The following is a 16,743-nucleotide window of genomic DNA, read 5'->3' as shown; positions in this document are numbered from 1 at the left end:
ACAGGCACCTCTTTGCCTGTATCAGGCCTGTTGGCAGGAAGGGGGGCGCCGAGGAGGAGGTGGAAGGTAAAGAGGACGAGAAGACCCCTCCTTCCACTTCCATTGTTCCCTCGCCACTTGTATACTGTATTTTAAATTCATTTTTTAAGCCGCAAAACAGTGAGTCTACATAGTAGGGAGGGAACACTGTATATGTGCACAACACATGTAAGTGTGGAAGTCTTATGCCTGTCATACACTTTCAAAATCCCCCTCTCATGATAATATCATCATTACAGTTCCTTAAAGTATCTGTTTTAATTCAAGCGTGATCATATGCTTATATAAGGTTCATCCCTTTTAGCTTTCTCCCCGGCAGTGAACAATGCTTCTACCTCCGGCCTGAGTGTAACCAGCTTTTTCCACCTGCAGACCCTTGAGGAAGAGACATTGTGTTTTGTGACTTGAAGCACTGCCTTCAGTGCTGCTTGGTTGGTTATTATTGTTTTTGGGTGGATGGGTTTGCTTGGTTTCTGCATTGCACACACTTCCTTCTTTCCCTGTTTGCCTGTGTCACGCAAAGGAAGGCACACAGAACTGACAGGTTCCCCTCCAAGCAAATAGAAGCCTCTGCTGCCTTCAGGGCTCTGACCTTTTCCTCACATTAAATGGAAAAGAGACTCGACTTGCCACGCATGAGGCTTTATATGACTAGTGCATATCCTGCTAATAAACAACAAAGAGTTGTGTGGGGGCCTGAAGGCTACTGCGTATATGATGCAAGCCTACATAGACTACAATCCACTTCACCAGATGAGTTAAACCTTCTTCTCATCTGGAGGTATATACACATGTTGAAGGTAGGTGGGATTGTAAGTAGTGAGGAGGAGATAAGACAGTGACAATGTGATCAGAAGTGGATTGTATGCAAAAGAAACAGAGTGACAGTTCCGTACAAGAACTTCCTAACTGTGAGAGCTGTTCAGCAGTGGAACTCCCTGCCCTGGAGTGTGGTGGAGGTTCCTTCTTTGGAGGCTTTTAAACAGAGTCTGGATGACCATCTGTCGGGATGCTTTGAATGTGATTTTCCTGCTTCTTGGCAGGGAGTTGGACTGGATGGCCCATGAGGTCTCTTCCAATTCTATGATTCTATGAACAGTAATGTTTAGTAAGGCAGGCAATTTTGCAATGTTGAGTTAATGCTGTGTAGTAGGACAGGAAGCCATTGACTCCTTGAGATTCAGATAAATAGACTAGAACTTGTTGAATTTAGTTGTTATCCAGGGTACTGAAAGAGCTTGGAAAGGTTACTTTTTATATTGGAGCCCTCAAAACTCTCGCAGCTTTTTCAGGATTCTGGGTGTTGCAATCCAAAAATATAACTTTTCCCCATTTATGTATTGGGTGTGGTTGCTGTGTTTAGATGTCCTGCCAGACTGTGGTGTGGCTTTCTCCTATCTTTAGTTTCTGTTCTTGATCTGTGTCGTTGATTGGAATGAGTCTTTGGAATTGAACTCTTTGGCCCTCTTGGATCTCTCTTAGAGCTCTTCCAGACAGGCCCTATATCCCAGGATCTGCTCGCAGGTTTTCTGCTTTAAACTGGTTTATTATATGAGTCCGCACTGCCAGATAATCTGGGATAAACAGAAAACCTGGGATCAGATCCTGGGATTTAGGGCCTGTCTGGAAGGGTCCCTAGAGTTCTACCTAGTTGTGATCTCTACTCTTCCAAGTATTTTTCCTTATTCCTTGCAACTCAGTGCTGGCCAATTCCTTCAACTGAAACAGAGCTCTTTTCTTACATTATCCTGCTTCTTTTTTTCTTACATAATCTAATATCTCTTTTCAATCACTGATGATGACGCCAACACACAGATTCCCTTGTTATCATTTTTGGGAGCTAAATATATCTACCGTATATACGCAAGTATAAGCCGACCTGAATATTAGCTGGGGCACCTAATTTTACCACAAAAAAACTTATTGATTTGGGTATAAGTTGAGGGTGGCAAATTCAGCAGCTACTGGTAAATTTCAAAGTAAAAATAGATATCAATAAAATCACATTAATTGAGGCATCAGTAGGTTACATGTTTTTGAATATTTACCTAAAACTGTAATTTAAGATTTGTCCAACTGATTAAATCATCATTCTGACCTCCTTCAATGTAAATGTACTTATATATCCTTCCAATAATCACCATAGTTTATTTTAACTATACATTTTGGGGAAAATGCTGTGTGCATATGAATAAGGAAAAATAGGAAAAACTGGCGTCGAGAGAGGAGAACATGAATTTATTATTTATTTATTTACAGTATTTATAGTCCGCCCTTCTCATCCCGCAGGGGACTCGGGGTAGATTACAATGCACATATACATGGCAAACATTCAATGCCATAGACAAAAAACATATATAGACAGAAACAGAGGCAATTTAACATTCTAGCTTTTCCTGCTTAATGAGAGTATGCTCGATTCCGTCCACAGGGGGAGCTGCTACTTGACCATCCACTTGTGACACTTGTGATGGAGTACTTCTTCATTCTTACACATATTGCTGGAAGGTTTTATAGTGTTGTAAATTAGTTAAATTAGCCTCCCCGCATAAAGCGGTACCTAAATTTCTTACTTGACAGATGAAACTGTCTTTCGGGCTGAATAGGTCGACAGCAAGCTAGACTATAAATGTTCAAGAGCTCACTCTGACCCGGGCTGACTTTGAACTCATGATCTCTCAGTCAGTAGTGATTTAATGCAGCTGGCTTACTAACTAACTGTGCCACTGCCCGCTGCACGAGAAAGGAGGAGAGGAAGGTGCACGCTGCGTGAGAGAGAAGGAGAAAAGGAGAGCTAGATTGCTGTGAATAGAGGTGAGGGTCCCAGCAGGAAGGTGTGGGGCTGAAAGAATAACAACAACAACAACAACAACAACAACAACAACAACAACAAGAACTTTATTTTTATACCCTGCCTTCATCTCCCTGAAGGGACTCAGGGTGGCTTACAAAGGAACAAGCCTAAGGGTTATAAGTTAAAACAGACACAGTAAAATGCAATCAATAACAACAAATAATAAAAACATTAAAATCAATTAACATCATAAGAACAATACAGTGTTCCCTCACTACTTTGTGGTTCGCTTTTAGTGGACTCGCTGTTTTGTGGGTTTTTGAAAATATTAATAAAAATATAAAATATTAAATGTTTACATCCAGTGGAGGCCAGGGACCCAGGATGTATGGTGGCCTGAGGTGCAGCGGGGAAGGCCTGCCTCCCTGGCCTCCACAGACCCTGGAAGTGTGGCGGCCTGAGATGGAATGGGGATGGCCTGCCTCCCTGGCCTGCCATTGCCTGTGTGGCTCCGGGGGCTCTGCAGGAGTCTGCGGAGGCCAAGGAGGCAGGGAGGTGCCCTTGGGATGGGCCAGGAGGCGGGTAAGGAAGCACGGGTAAGAAAATAATACATACAATAATGTAAGGTAAAGGTAAAGGTTTTCCCCTGAAATTAAGTCCAGTCGTGACCAACTCTGGGGTGTGGTGCTCATCTCAATTTCTAAGCCGAAGAGCCGCCGTTGTCCATAGACACCTCCAAGGTCATGTGGCCAGCATGATTGCATGGAGCACTGTACCTTCACGCTAGAGCGGTACATATTGATCTACTCACATTTACATGTTTTCGAACTGCTAAGTTGGCAGAAGCTGGGACTGACAATGGAAGCTCATACCGCTCCCCGGATCTGAACCTGTGACCTTTCGGTCAACAAGCTTAGCAGCTCAGTGGTTTAACCCACTGCACCACCGGGGGCTCCCATACAATAATGTATACATATTAAAATTAATATGGCATCCCTACTTCACGGATTTTCACTTATTGTGGGTGGTCCTGGAACAGAACCCCCGCAATAAGTGAGGGAACACTGTACACGGACTGACCAACAAATTGAAGCTGGTTTGGGCTCAGAGTAAGTAGAATCGAGGGGAAGTGCAAGAAGACCTTCTTTCAACCCCACCCCTTCCCACCGGGACCCTCACCCGAGTACAAGCCGAGGGGGGCTTTTTCAGCCTTAAAAAGGGCTGATAAACTAGGCTTATACTCGAGTATATACAGTAATTATTTGGAGCTTTTGGGTTCTTCATCACCTTCCTTTTCAAACGACTGGTGGCAGCCCCCCTCCCCCCACTCCTGTTTTGAAATTGTATTTGGGGTCTGAACCCCAGCTTAAAACCCTCGGCAGTAGGATCAGTGCAGCAAGATTGTGTTTAAAGATGGAGCATGTGGGAGCCAGGGGGTGGGAGGAACACAGGTCTTGGCTTCACTGGCAGCATGGAGTGGAAGGGGTTAGCTCTGTATTGGGAAACTCCAGCGAACCAGCGAATGGCTTGCATCTTCCTCAGGCGCTGCGTATGCAGAGTGGAGAGGCTCACGTCTTGACAGCTGCAGCAGTTCTGGGGTAGCAGAAGCATGCTTCTCTTTCGTCGTTCTTTAATGGCTGGACCTAGAAGATGCTTCTCATCATTCTGAGCCCCCCCCCCACCCCCCACTGATGCTCTTTCATCCCTCTCCACCACCCACCCCTCAGTGCAATTTCTCTTCGGATAGCAGGTCCCTCTCCCCCCCACCCTCTCTTAGTCCATTTCTAGATGATCGCTCTCCCTGACTATTTTTCATGCTCTGCTGAGTGCTGTTGCTTCCTTTCACGGCCCAGCTGCCTGTCTCACTTTGCCTTGCCTCGTGAAGATTTATGGAACTGCAGTAATAAACTGTGTTTGAGCGATCTTCTTTTCCGATAATCCTCCTCGGGTGAGCACCCAACTGGGTGGGTGTGATGCGAGCAAGGCTGCAATGATGTCCAGTCTGGGACCCCTCCCCATTGTGGTGGTGTCAGCAGCTGCCAGTGAGGCATTGGCAGCACTACGGACCTAGCCAGGTTTTTTTGGACGGAGGAAGACGCTTCGTGACCTGTCCTGTTTTCTCGTGTAAAGACCTGCCACGTATCTTTCTGAGAAAGAGGGCTCCACGCTGCATTCCCTTTCTGTACCCGGTAGCATCCTCAGGTGTGATTTCCACAGAATAGGCAATACGCCTTTACCGCAGGTAAAAGAGTACTGAATGGATGAATCAGCACAGGAGAGCTTTCGTCTATCACCTGCTTCAGTTAAGCCCTCTGATGCAATTCCTTTTCTGGAAGGATTTTACCTTGACGTTGCTTCAGCTTTGTTTCTGACCGTGGATTGAATCTTTCAAGACAAGACCTTTCGTCATCTCCGTGGGCTGCAACTTGGGAACAGCTGGAGTGGCGTTGAGCCATCTTGCTTGGAGCTCTTCCTGAATTGTCTACAGGGTAAGGAGAAAGGGAAATGTTTTAATTAGCCCTCTGGACAAATTTAGGCCTTTGTGCTTGTCATCATATCTTTCACCCTGCTCCCGACCCACCCACCTCTTTACTATACCTTTCCCAGTCTGATTCATTCATACATTTCTTGTTGCCACTTTTCAACCCAGTCGGTTGTTTTGTTCTAGGTGGGAAACTACTTGGACTTTCTGGGGTGTAGTTTATTGCTAGGCAACTACTCTCTCCACCCTTCATCTGGCCAAAAATGGCTGCCTGGGGGAAGAATTTGGTGGGACAGAAGGGGCGTTGCAGCCCAGCTCCAGCTTGCCACGATTGCTTTCACTAAACCAGTAATAGGGCATTTGCAGTTGTGCTCAATGTTTGATAGAAAGGTAATCCATATCTTCGGAAACTCTTACTTCCTTCATTCCTAGCTTGCATAACCAGTGGGCTGTTGAAGAACAGGGCCACACATTTCCCTATCTATGTCACAAAATATCATCATCACCATTTTCAATTAGCCCATATAAGCATTGCTCCTCAAATTACATCTCTTTTCTCATACGGATAATTACTATAGGGAATTGCCTGCATAGCAAGCATGTCTTAAAATGCTGAAAGTTGCATCTATAGATTGCAGGGAACTGGTACATATTCAAGACAGGAATCTCTGTATTTACTGGCTCTTGAAGCACGCGACCCCGAGGCTGAATATTCTTTGGAAAAGCACTGCAGCCCATGCCATCCCTCTGGCATTGGAGAGGTTAAGCCCATTCTTGGGGGGGGGGGGGGGAGATAGAGACTGAAATGCTTCTCCTTTCCCTCTCTTTTTGTGTTTCGGTTACATTGTAGGGGCAGAGGGGGAGAATGCCCATCTCTTTGGTACTCAAATCACTTCTGGCATTGCGCATAGAACTCGGCCATTAGCCACTGAGATTGATGCTGAGCCTAGCGAGGGTGGTCTGTAGGCTGGGCAGAGCCCTGGGCAACTTGCCATTCTTCATAGAGCATGATGGGACTCTAAGAGCTTTTGGCAGCTAGAAGGAATTGGGGGAGGAGAAGTTGGCAAAGGTGGACAGTTCCACGTGAGGAGGTGGAATGGGGGGAGTTACGTTTAGGCAGGAAGCTGAAGGCTGGTATGAGAAAAATGGAAGGTAGATGGGTAATCTGTGCATTCAGGCTTCTGTGTTATTTATGACCTTAACATTGTGATAGCAGCAATTCATTCAACTGCAGTCAGCTTCAGCATGAGGTCACTGCATCAGATGCAAGGTATTTGCCCCAAATCTGGAGGCTATCAAGTGGTCTGCCATGCTTCTATCATGTGAAGTAATGCTCCTAATGTAGAATGGGAGCCCGTTTCATTCCAAGGCACACCCACATTTTGGGTTCTTAATGTGGAATATTCAAATGACATTTTCCCCCATTCCATGAGTAACACAAGATACAGTTCACTAGGAAGTAATATTCTTCAAGCCCCAGTATATTACATACATTAGGTCAAGTCTATCTCCAGTTCTTTTTACTGGTACCCAAATTTACCACACGAATGCCTAGTCTTACATGGTGGTAGGACCGAATATGGGCAAATATTCCAGATTATTTTTGAAGGATACACATTCTAAATTCTTCCCAGCCCTCTGTCCAAATATATGGTGTTGAGTGCTTTCAAGTCATTTTCAATACATGGTGATCCAAAAGTGAACCTACCATTGGGTTTCCTTGGCAATATTTGTTCAGAGGGGTTGGCATTACCTTCCTCCAAGGTTAAGAGAGAGTGGCTTTGCTAAGGTCAACCAATGAGCTTTCGTGGTTGAGTAGGGATTTGAACCCCAGTCTTAGGCAAACACTTAAACTACTATACCATGCTGGCTCTCTGAATCCAAATATGCATGCATATCATTACAAACACACATTCAAATGTGTGTTTCTATGGTCAAACAAGTAACAAATATGTAGCAGGTTAGCATATCTTTACCAAATTTGTTTTGCTTTTTGAATTTTAAAGTGGTAGAATCATAGAATCATAGAGTTGGAAGAGACCTCATGGGCTATCCTGTCCAACCCCTTGCCAAGAAGCAGGAAAGTCTCATTCAAAGCACCCCTGACAGATGGCCATCCAGCCTCTGTTTAAAAGTCTCCAAAGAAGGCGCCTCCACCACACTCCGGGGCAGACAGTTCCAAAGATTTGGGGGACAATTAACATAAATACCTGTTTTACAAGTGTTGGGATAGAATAATCCGGGAGGATTGAACATTTCTTCTATTTCCAATCGCAGCCCACCACACAGGTGCATGTGATCAAGAACATGTCATAATTTAAGCACTTTATCACATTAAGCTACTATTCCATGGCAGCTGCATTATCATAGATGGCAAATATATACTGGCATGAGCATCTTCATTATCACACTTTTCTTAATTGGCACAATTGCGCTGATGCACCAATCTATGGTTCCAAGACAATACTTCAGCATTCCCGTATAATCCTGCCTTCCCACACTACTGGTGCTTAGTTATTTCGTTTATTTCTTGAGCAATTTTACATTTTCAGCCACGATTAACAAAACCAATTACAACCAAGAATATTACATAGACACAAAATAACCTGGGAATAGCAAGAGGGAGGAGAAGAGGAAGAGAATCTGCCCCTCCTGAGGTCACTCTATTGTTGGCAAGCTGACACAGAAGTGGAATGGTCCCACTACACATGGTGGGTGATGGGAATATTGCAGGATTGTGAGCTGTTAATGGGTTCTATCCATCAAGAATGAGGGATGGATTAATCACAAGGAGAAGGCAGACCAGAAGGGGGATGTGCATGGCGTCATTCGATAGGTCTAGCTTCAATACCAGCTTGCCTGCCTTGTTCCAAATCAAAATGCATATGTTTCTAGTCTTCATGATTGCTATGGAAATCTCCCAAAGTTTTTTCAGGAACAAACTGAAAACATGGCTCCAGAATCAGGCTTTCAGCCAGTAACGGGAGTAGTGGAATATGAGATTACAAATTAATATAATGATGACTCAGACCAGCCCTAGAATACGATTTGGATCATGTGATTTTAATTGATGTTTTAATGCTATGTTTTTAATGGGTTTGTTTTAACGTTTTGTTTATTTACTGATGTATTAATATATGGCATTGAATTGTTGCCTTTGTAAGGTTGCCCTGAGTCCGCTTTGGGATTGAGAAAGGCAGGAAATAAATGCTGAACAACTATTGCAATCATCCAAAGATGGGCTTTGAATGTCTTCCATAGTTTTTTTTCTGTTTTTCCAAAGATAATTGAAGGAGGAAAAAAAGTGAAATAAATTCTTATTTTGTACGATTGCATAATTTATACAGTATGCACTGAATTCAGCTTTCTTGGTGCAAAAATCTGGCTGCTAAACCATAAAACCTAGGAAATCAGTAAAGAACTGGTATTTGAGTTAGCACTTGGAATTCCACATACTCTATTACAGTGGATCTCAACATTTCTAACACCGGGACACCTAAATATGGTTCCTCATGTTGTGGTGACCCCCAACCATAAAATTATTTTCGTTGCTCCTTTATAACTGTAATTTTGCTACTGTTACAAATCGTAATGTAAATATCTGATATGAAGGATGTGTTTTCATTGTTACAAATTCAACATGATTAAAGCATCATGATTAATCAGAAAAAATATATTTGGGGGAGTATGGAAAACAGATTATGGGATTTGCAGTACCTTCAGCCGATTCAGCGCTGACTTCCCCAGACCACTGAGACTTCCACACTCCTATGTCAAACAAAAAATACTGGAGAGGTTTGGGAGGAATTGACAGTGATTTAGGGGAGATATAGTTCACCCACATCTGGAGAGCATTGTTAACCCAAACAACTATGGATCTGGACCAAATGTGGCACGAATACTCAATATGCCCAAATTTGAATACTAGTGGAGTTTGGGGAAAATGCCGGATGGTGAGGCAGGTGAGGCAGGCTTTGCGTGAGGCCAGGCCTTGCACGGAAGCCCCCTCGCCTGCCCTGTGCCCTCGCAGGATGGCAAGAGGGCGAGGCAGGCAAGGCAGGCTTCGGAGGCACCCTTGCCTGCCCCATGCCCTCGCTGGATGGTGAGAGAGTGAGGCAGGCTTTGCGCAAGGCCAGGCCTTGGGCGGAGGACCCCTCGCCTGCCCCGCACCGGATGGCAAGAGAGCAAAGTAGGTGAGGTGGGCTTTGCGTGAGGCCAGGTCTCGCATGTAGGAGCCCTCACCTGGCCCGCGCCCTTGGGGCAGGGCTAATGAAGGCGGCCTCATGACCCCTCCGAAATGGCCAGGTGACCCCCCTGGCGGTCGCGACCCCCAGGTTGAGAACCGCTGCTCTATTAGATCTGGCATATTTTTAGGGAAAGGATGAAAATTAATTAGCTCTCATTTGGACTGCAACTCCGTCTTCTAGCATTCTTCAACTTTCACTGTTGTGACTAAAGTTCCTGAGAGTTGCAGTCCAACATTCCCAGCCCTGGTTTAGGATTTAAAGATATGTCCTGTTTTTTCTTAGCAGAGCTTATGTGTTTCCTACAGTTACATGATGGGGTGGGGCACTTTTCCAACTGCTAGGAAAAGGTTCATCCACCATGTTTCTGTTTGTCAGCCTTCGTTCCTCCAAATACTTTAGCCTTCAGTTCTCAAAATGCCCAGCCAGGATAGTCAGTCCAAAAGAATGATGGGAGCTGTAATCCCAAACATTTACAAGGTTAATGTTTATCCACCTGTTTAATAGCATAAGAGCCAAGTCTCTGCTGGAAGCAGGTTAATGGGCGGTCCTGTTGGGAGGAATGTTCCTCATAGGTGTCCACAGGGACAACACACTATATGTTCTATGCTGAATTCCTGCATTTTGCGGTCATGCAGGGTTTCTAGTGTGCTCTACATTCATTTTCATCCATCTTCAGCTACACTTTTATCTTCCTACAGCAGATGCATGGGCTATATAGGCTACAAGAGGGAGGGAGGAACAGAAAGAGGAATTCTTGCATAGGTTACATTTCCATCTTGAGATTTCACCTGCAGTTAGTATTACTCCCTTGCAAGGCTTACTTCAAATGGCCATCCCAGTGAGTTTCAGACAGGGAAGCACTGAGGGCGGGCCCGTAGCCAGGATTTTGATTCCAGGAGGGGCTGTCAGTCAGGCCCGTAGCTGGGGGGGGGGGGGCTGAGTTTGGTTTGGCGGGAGGGGGGGGGGGGGTCAGGAACTACCTCAGCAAACCTTTTGTATCATTATCTCAATGCCCCCATGCATATGGGATATATTGAGCATGGTGATCAGATCATGATATGAATAAACATAACAGTTTAAATAATGTACCAGTTAGGTCTTCCCGTGGACCACCCTGAGAATTTCGGGGGTGGGGGTGGGGGCTGAAGCCCCTCAAGCCCCCCCTCCAGCTACAGGCCTGACTGAGGGTGTCATTTGTTCCAGCTGTCCTGCAACTGGGAATGACAAGCATGCCCACTGATGAGAGTGACTTGTAGTTTTCAAAAAAGAGGCTACAAGTAGCACCACAGTAGCCTGGTTTTATAGTTTGCACAAAGGACCTTTAAAAATAATTCTCTTTAGCAGTCAGGAGAGCTGGCATGTTCCAGCAATGGAGCGTGTAATTAGAGGGAAGAAAACCGCATGCTGATGGTCTAGCTATAGGGTTAAGAGAGAGAGAGAGAGAGAGAGAGAGAGAGAGAGGTTGGTCTGAGAATCATCCTCTTCCCTGGGAGCATTGCAGCATGCCTTCCTAGGCAGATTTTTAAGAGAGAATGGTTGTAGCAGCAATATCCCATAATTCCTCCTCCACCACACCCCATGGACACTGCTTCATTTCTAGTAGGATAAACCTGTAGACCTCTGTATACATGCAATATGGGACTTAGGGCCCTTCCACACAGCCATATAACCCAGAATATCAAGGCAGAAAATCCTACAATATCTGCTTTGAATTGGGTTATCTGAGTCCACACTGCCATATATTCCAGTTCAAAGCAGATAATGTGGGATTTTATTCATCTGTGTGGAAGGGGGCTTACTGAATCTGAATAAACACACTTATGGCTGATCCATGTATTTTTCTATATGGATCAGTTATAAGCCCCAAAGTGCTGTACTGGATCATAGCTGTCCCTGCCATTAGGCAGAATGAATAGTGTTTGATCATTATAGATATACCTCAGTTCACAAAGTAGGTGTGTTCATAGGTGTTACTCCTGCAACAGAAAGTTTGGTACCAGAGGCAGAAATAACATGGAGAGAATAGGCATAGGTTCCTGCACTACAAAAAGAGAACAGCACTTCAGCATGATTCAAAAAACCTTTTATCTAAAACTAACAATATGCACATGTGAAATAAAACAACCAGGTCAGGTAAACCTTGCATAAGCAAAGAAAAAAATGTTTTGAATTCTCTAGAGATCAATTGGAATCTTCTTCAAAAATGCATTCAGGGATGACCTTGAAGGCATTTTCCAAAATGCACTGAGAGATAACATTTTCTTTAACTTTTCTTATTACTTCCATTTTGGTATGCTTTTTAAACATGCTGCACGAGGTTACTGATCAGGCAGGTTTGTCTGCCTTCTTTTTTCTCTGTTTTTTATTCATGCTAGCTAAAGATTAGTGAGGCAGCTGCTGTTTACCTTCCATGTTGTAGGCAGGCACGGACAGCTTTAGGAGGATCAACTGCAACGGAATCCAATACTTTCCCAGCTGAAAAAAACACACCAAATAGGCAGAAAACATGGAAGAAAAGGGTGGGATTCGGAGTGGCTTGGGGATCACAAGTCACCTTGTCTGTCACCTGAGGAATCTCTATAACGACAAAGTAGCAACAGTAAGAACTGAGCATCAATCAACAGACCGGTTCAAGATTGGGAAAGGTGTACAGCAGGGTTACATACTCAGCCTATTCAACTTGTATGCAAAACACATCATGCAATGTGCAGGGGGAGTTGAAATTGCTGGAAGAAACATTAACAACCTTAGATATGCAGATGTTACCACTTTGATGGCTGGAAGCGAGAAGGAGCAGAGGAGCCTCATGACCAAGGTGAAAGAAGAAAATGCAAAATCTGAGTGACAGTTAAACATAAAAAAACCCAAGATTATGGCAACCTGACTAATTGATAACTGGTAAATAGAGGGAGAAATTGTGGAGGCAGTAACAGACTTTGTATTTCTAGGTGCGAAGATTACTGCAGACACAGACTGTAGCCAGGAAATCAGAAGACTACTTCTTGGGAGGAGAGCAATGACCAATCTCGATATAATAGTGAAGAGTAGAGACATTACACTGGCAGTGAAGGTCCATATAGTTAAAGCAATTGTATTCCCCGTAGTAACTCATGGATGTGAGAGCTGGACCATAAAGAAGGCTGAGTGAAGGGAGATAGATGCTTTTCAACTGTGGTGTTGGAGGAAAATTCTGAGAGTGCCTTGGATCGCGAGAAGATCCAACCAATCCATACTTCAGGAAATAAAGCCTGTCTGCTCATTGGAGGGAAGGATATTAGAGGCAAAGATGAAGTACTTTGGCCACATCATGAGAAGACAGGAAAGCTTAGAGAAGACAATTGTGCTTGGGAAAATGGAAGGAAAAAGGAAGAGGGGCCAACCAAGGGCAAGATGGATGGATGGTATCCTTGAAGTGACTGGCTTGACTCTGAAGGAGTGGGGGGTGGTGACGGTCGAAAGGGAGCTCAGTCGTGGGCTGGTCCATGAGGTCACGAAGAGTTGAAAGCGACTGAACGAATAAACAACATCAGCAAACAGACTTTGTAAAAAGAAGCTTTTTTTGTCAGTCTTTAACTGTACTAAAATTTTGATTGGTAATTTTTAAATCTTTGAAAGGGCCTTGGGCAGGATGATGAAAAAAATGCATGAGCTTCTCAGATTCTGCAGCAAAAAAGCTTAGAATGTCCATTTGATTGGGACATCAGCTCAATAATTTAGTAGTAGCAGTAATAATATGGTTTTCATTTCATGTAATTTGTTTTGTGGCATTTACTCTTGTGTTGCAGTTTTATTAGCTATGGAGAATGGTAAGGATCTTAGAAGATTTTCCTAACTTGCTTCCCATGAATTTTGCTGGACTACAACTGGCTGGTGATAATAAGACTTGTAATTCCAAAAATCTGGAGGTCACCTGTTTAAGGAGGGTTAATGATTGGGCCTGGACTTCTGTCCCTAAGCACTGGCAATATGTTTCAGTTTTCAGAGTGTTTAGCAGGCATTGTCTACTGCGGGCATCCTCAAACTTTTTAAACAGAGGGCCAGTTCACTGTCCCTCAGACTGTTGGGGGGCTGGACTATAGTTTGAAAATGCATTAACAAATTCCTATGCACATTGCACGTGTTTTATTTCTAGTGCAAAAACATGGAATAACAGAACAATATTTAAAATGAAGAACAAATTTAACCATCATAAAGTTACCAGTATTTCAATGGAAAGTTTGTACCCACTTTTGGTTGATGAGATAGTCAAGTTAATTGTAGAGACCAAAATCCACTGATTGTGGTAATGTGAAAATAACTAAATTGACTCAATGTATATATTACAAATACACATATTAAAAAAAAATCCAGGATTGCCACATTCACATTAAGTAGAAACAACTGGTTCTTCTCTTGAAGTATAAAACAAAGTCTTCGTGTGAGTAAATGTCCTGTTCTTTATTACATATGATTAGACTCCAGTAGTCACATGAATTGACTCCAACCAGCAACTTTTATTCTGTGGCGATGGACTTGCTATATTAGTAATGGGTTGAGTTACTTTGATCCTATACTCGCCACAGAATAAAACTCCTTGCAGAGTATGTTGCTCAACAAGACTAGCTGATCCACCCGTCCAGAAGACTGTTGGTGAATTTCTCACCTCAAAAGTTGAGCTTTTTTTGATAATTTGAACCCAACCGCCTGACGAAGGCTCTTGTGAGTCGAAACCGGTTGCTGGTTGGTCAATTCATGTGACTACTGGAGTCTACACATATGTAATAAAGAACAGGACATTTACTCACATGAAGACTTTGTTTTATACTTCAAGAGAAGAACCAGTTGCTTCTACTTAATGTGAATGTGGCAGTCCTGTTTTTTTGATATGTGTATTTGTAACATATACATTGAGTCAATTTAGTTATTTTCACATTACCACAATCAGTGGATATTGGTCTCCACAGTTTTAGGGGAACCAATCTTTTCTTTTTGATAGTCAAGTTAGTTACCATTGTTGTTGTGTTGTTTATCTTCAAGTCGTTTCAGATGCAGGGTGACCCTAAGTCTAATATTTGAGGCAGGGGCTAGGTAAGTGACCTTAGAGGGCCACATGTGGCCCGCGGGGTGGTCTACTGTGAAGAAGTATCCTACAAATGCCATGCACAGCCAAAAAGAAAACAAATAAGGAGGTCTAATCCCCAGCAGGTTCCAGTGGACTTTTTCCTCCCAGGCTAAAACACTGTGGGTTGGGTCCACTGTAGGACAGGAGAGAGTTAAAAGTCTCTCTGTGTGATGTGATGTGGCCCTGAGGAAATTTACAGTGTTGCTATTATTAATTTTAAAAACATTGAAGGGTTTCTTAATCACACCTAAAGTGTGAGTTTTGCCCTGACTTGCAAGGTTGACGGGGGAAATTGCCTGAGGCCTTGGAGAACTGCTGTCACTCTAAACAGGTAATAAGTCACAGACTAGATGGACTAAGCTCTAAGTATAATGTGTACGTCACATAATTCATATGAAGATGAATTATGTGCCTAATTTATCCTTCACCTCTATTGAATTATTGCATTGATTTACAACAGAGTTGACTTTGTTGTCTTTGAGGAGTTACGGTCCAAAAAAGTAACTTTTCTACAGCTTAGGCATAGCACTAACTGAAGCCAGTTATTATTTGTTCTGTTCACAGTTGGTTGTCCATACTCAAAGTAAGCTAGATGGTATATATGTCGTCACGTAAAGTCTCCCTTTCTTGTTGCAAGCATTTTTAATGGGAAGATGGGAACGGAAGGGTAGAAAATTATATGCAAATTCTGCTAGCACAAAAACCAGTTTTGGCAAGCGAGCAGAACAAAATGGTGCAGACGTTTTCCATTATGCAAATGTTGTTTGATTGTGGACAAAATTGTTTTTCAGCATCAGCAGAAGTGGCAATTGTTTATCACGCTAGCTCTGGTATTTGGAAAGTTTTTAGTCTCTTTTCTCCTTAATCAACTTCTTTTTTCTCTTTTGCTCCAATGCATTGCCCAAGCTCATCTGTTATCAAACTCCTATTGTCTGCCAACATACATACCCAAAAACATTTCCCTGTACTGTTTGCCTGCATCTCCATTTACTTCCATCTCTATGCGTTCTCCCCACCATCTAAATTTAGGTTCCTAGTTCCTTAGGCAAGGACCTGTCTTTTATGCTTTAAGTTATTCTGTGATGTGGACAACTGTGGCATTTGTATGAAACGTTTGTTCCAAAATTACATCACGCTATAATGTGGCTAAGAAACAGACCTCTGGACAAAACTGTGGGAAGTAGGTAGGTCAGGAAATAAGTTTCATTTTCAGTGTTTGGGTGGGCAACAGAGAACAACTTTAGTTGCCATACAATAATAGCTCTGAGAAAGATGTAGAATTTCCAGAAATGTTGGTACCATAGAGGGAAAACCAGTGAAATCTCAAACAGAAGTGGATTTACTATAAACTAAATAAGGCCTCATAGAATCATGCATTGTCTTATATCAGAACTGCTTATTTGTCCATCTCAGTGCTCTTTTATTGACCAGGAACCCCTTTGACCAGGGACCACTCTCCAACATTAGTACTAATCAGTTTTGGGTCAACTTCAGATTTGGTTTAGAGGATTCTGATTCAGAAAATTGCTTTGCATAGACCACGTTAGCACTTGTTTCTGATACAGAACATATGCCATTCAGTAGTTGCCATCTTCTTGCACACAGAAAACCATTTCTAATAACCTAAAGCTGATGTGGTAGTAGTAATTTTTTGTGGGTAGTCAGCCCCTCCCCTCCCGACATCCCTGTTGCCTCAGCACTATAAGAGGTTTTGTGAGACCAGTCGCTCTTCTTTGAGACATCGGTGTAGTAATGGTGTGCTGGTACAGCTGTACCAGGAGCTCCAATTTTGTTTGCTTTGCATTGTATGTTTGTTGCAGTCCTAAGTTTCAGGGACTCTTGGCTGCAATCACAGGACAAGCCACCTGTCATTTATAGTTAGGTTCCCTGGTCCCATCCCCTTTTTGGGTTTTTGGAGGGAATAGGAGCCTTTTTGGTTCAGTCCACACAGAGAAGCCTTTCACACAGGACATAATATCAAGAGCTCCTGTAGAAAGCTTCGTTTTCTATGGCTTGGCCGGGGAGATATACAGCCTACAGCCTGACTGGGGTTGTACAGCCTTACAGCTCCTTTGCTGAA

At 43.3% G+C, this 16,743-nt stretch overlaps 1 protein-coding gene across 15 annotated transcripts in view; it reads left to right on the top strand.

The window, feature by feature from the left end:
- The window catches only part of SRCIN1 (SRC kinase signaling inhibitor 1), a 443,687-nt gene that overhangs the window by 155,438 nt on the left and 271,506 nt on the right, over positions 1 to 16,743 (top strand). Inside the window, exon 1 of one of the 15 annotated variants that reach the window (XM_067470016.1) lies at positions 4,350 to 5,322. The exons of the other annotated variants lie outside the window; for them this stretch is intronic. The gene's annotated coding sequence lies outside the window, so the exon portion shown is untranslated. Of the gene's footprint in view, positions 1 to 4,349; positions 5,323 to 16,743 lie in introns of those variants that run through there. 15 annotated transcript variants of the gene reach the window in all.

The sequence above is a fragment of the Anolis sagrei genome, chromosome 6 (genome assembly GCF_037176765.1).
Source record: "Anolis sagrei isolate rAnoSag1 chromosome 6, rAnoSag1.mat, whole genome shotgun sequence".
Classification (NCBI taxonomy): domain Eukaryota; kingdom Metazoa; phylum Chordata; class Lepidosauria; order Squamata; family Dactyloidae; genus Anolis; species Anolis sagrei.
This window is presented reverse-complemented; position numbering and strand designations above follow the sequence as displayed.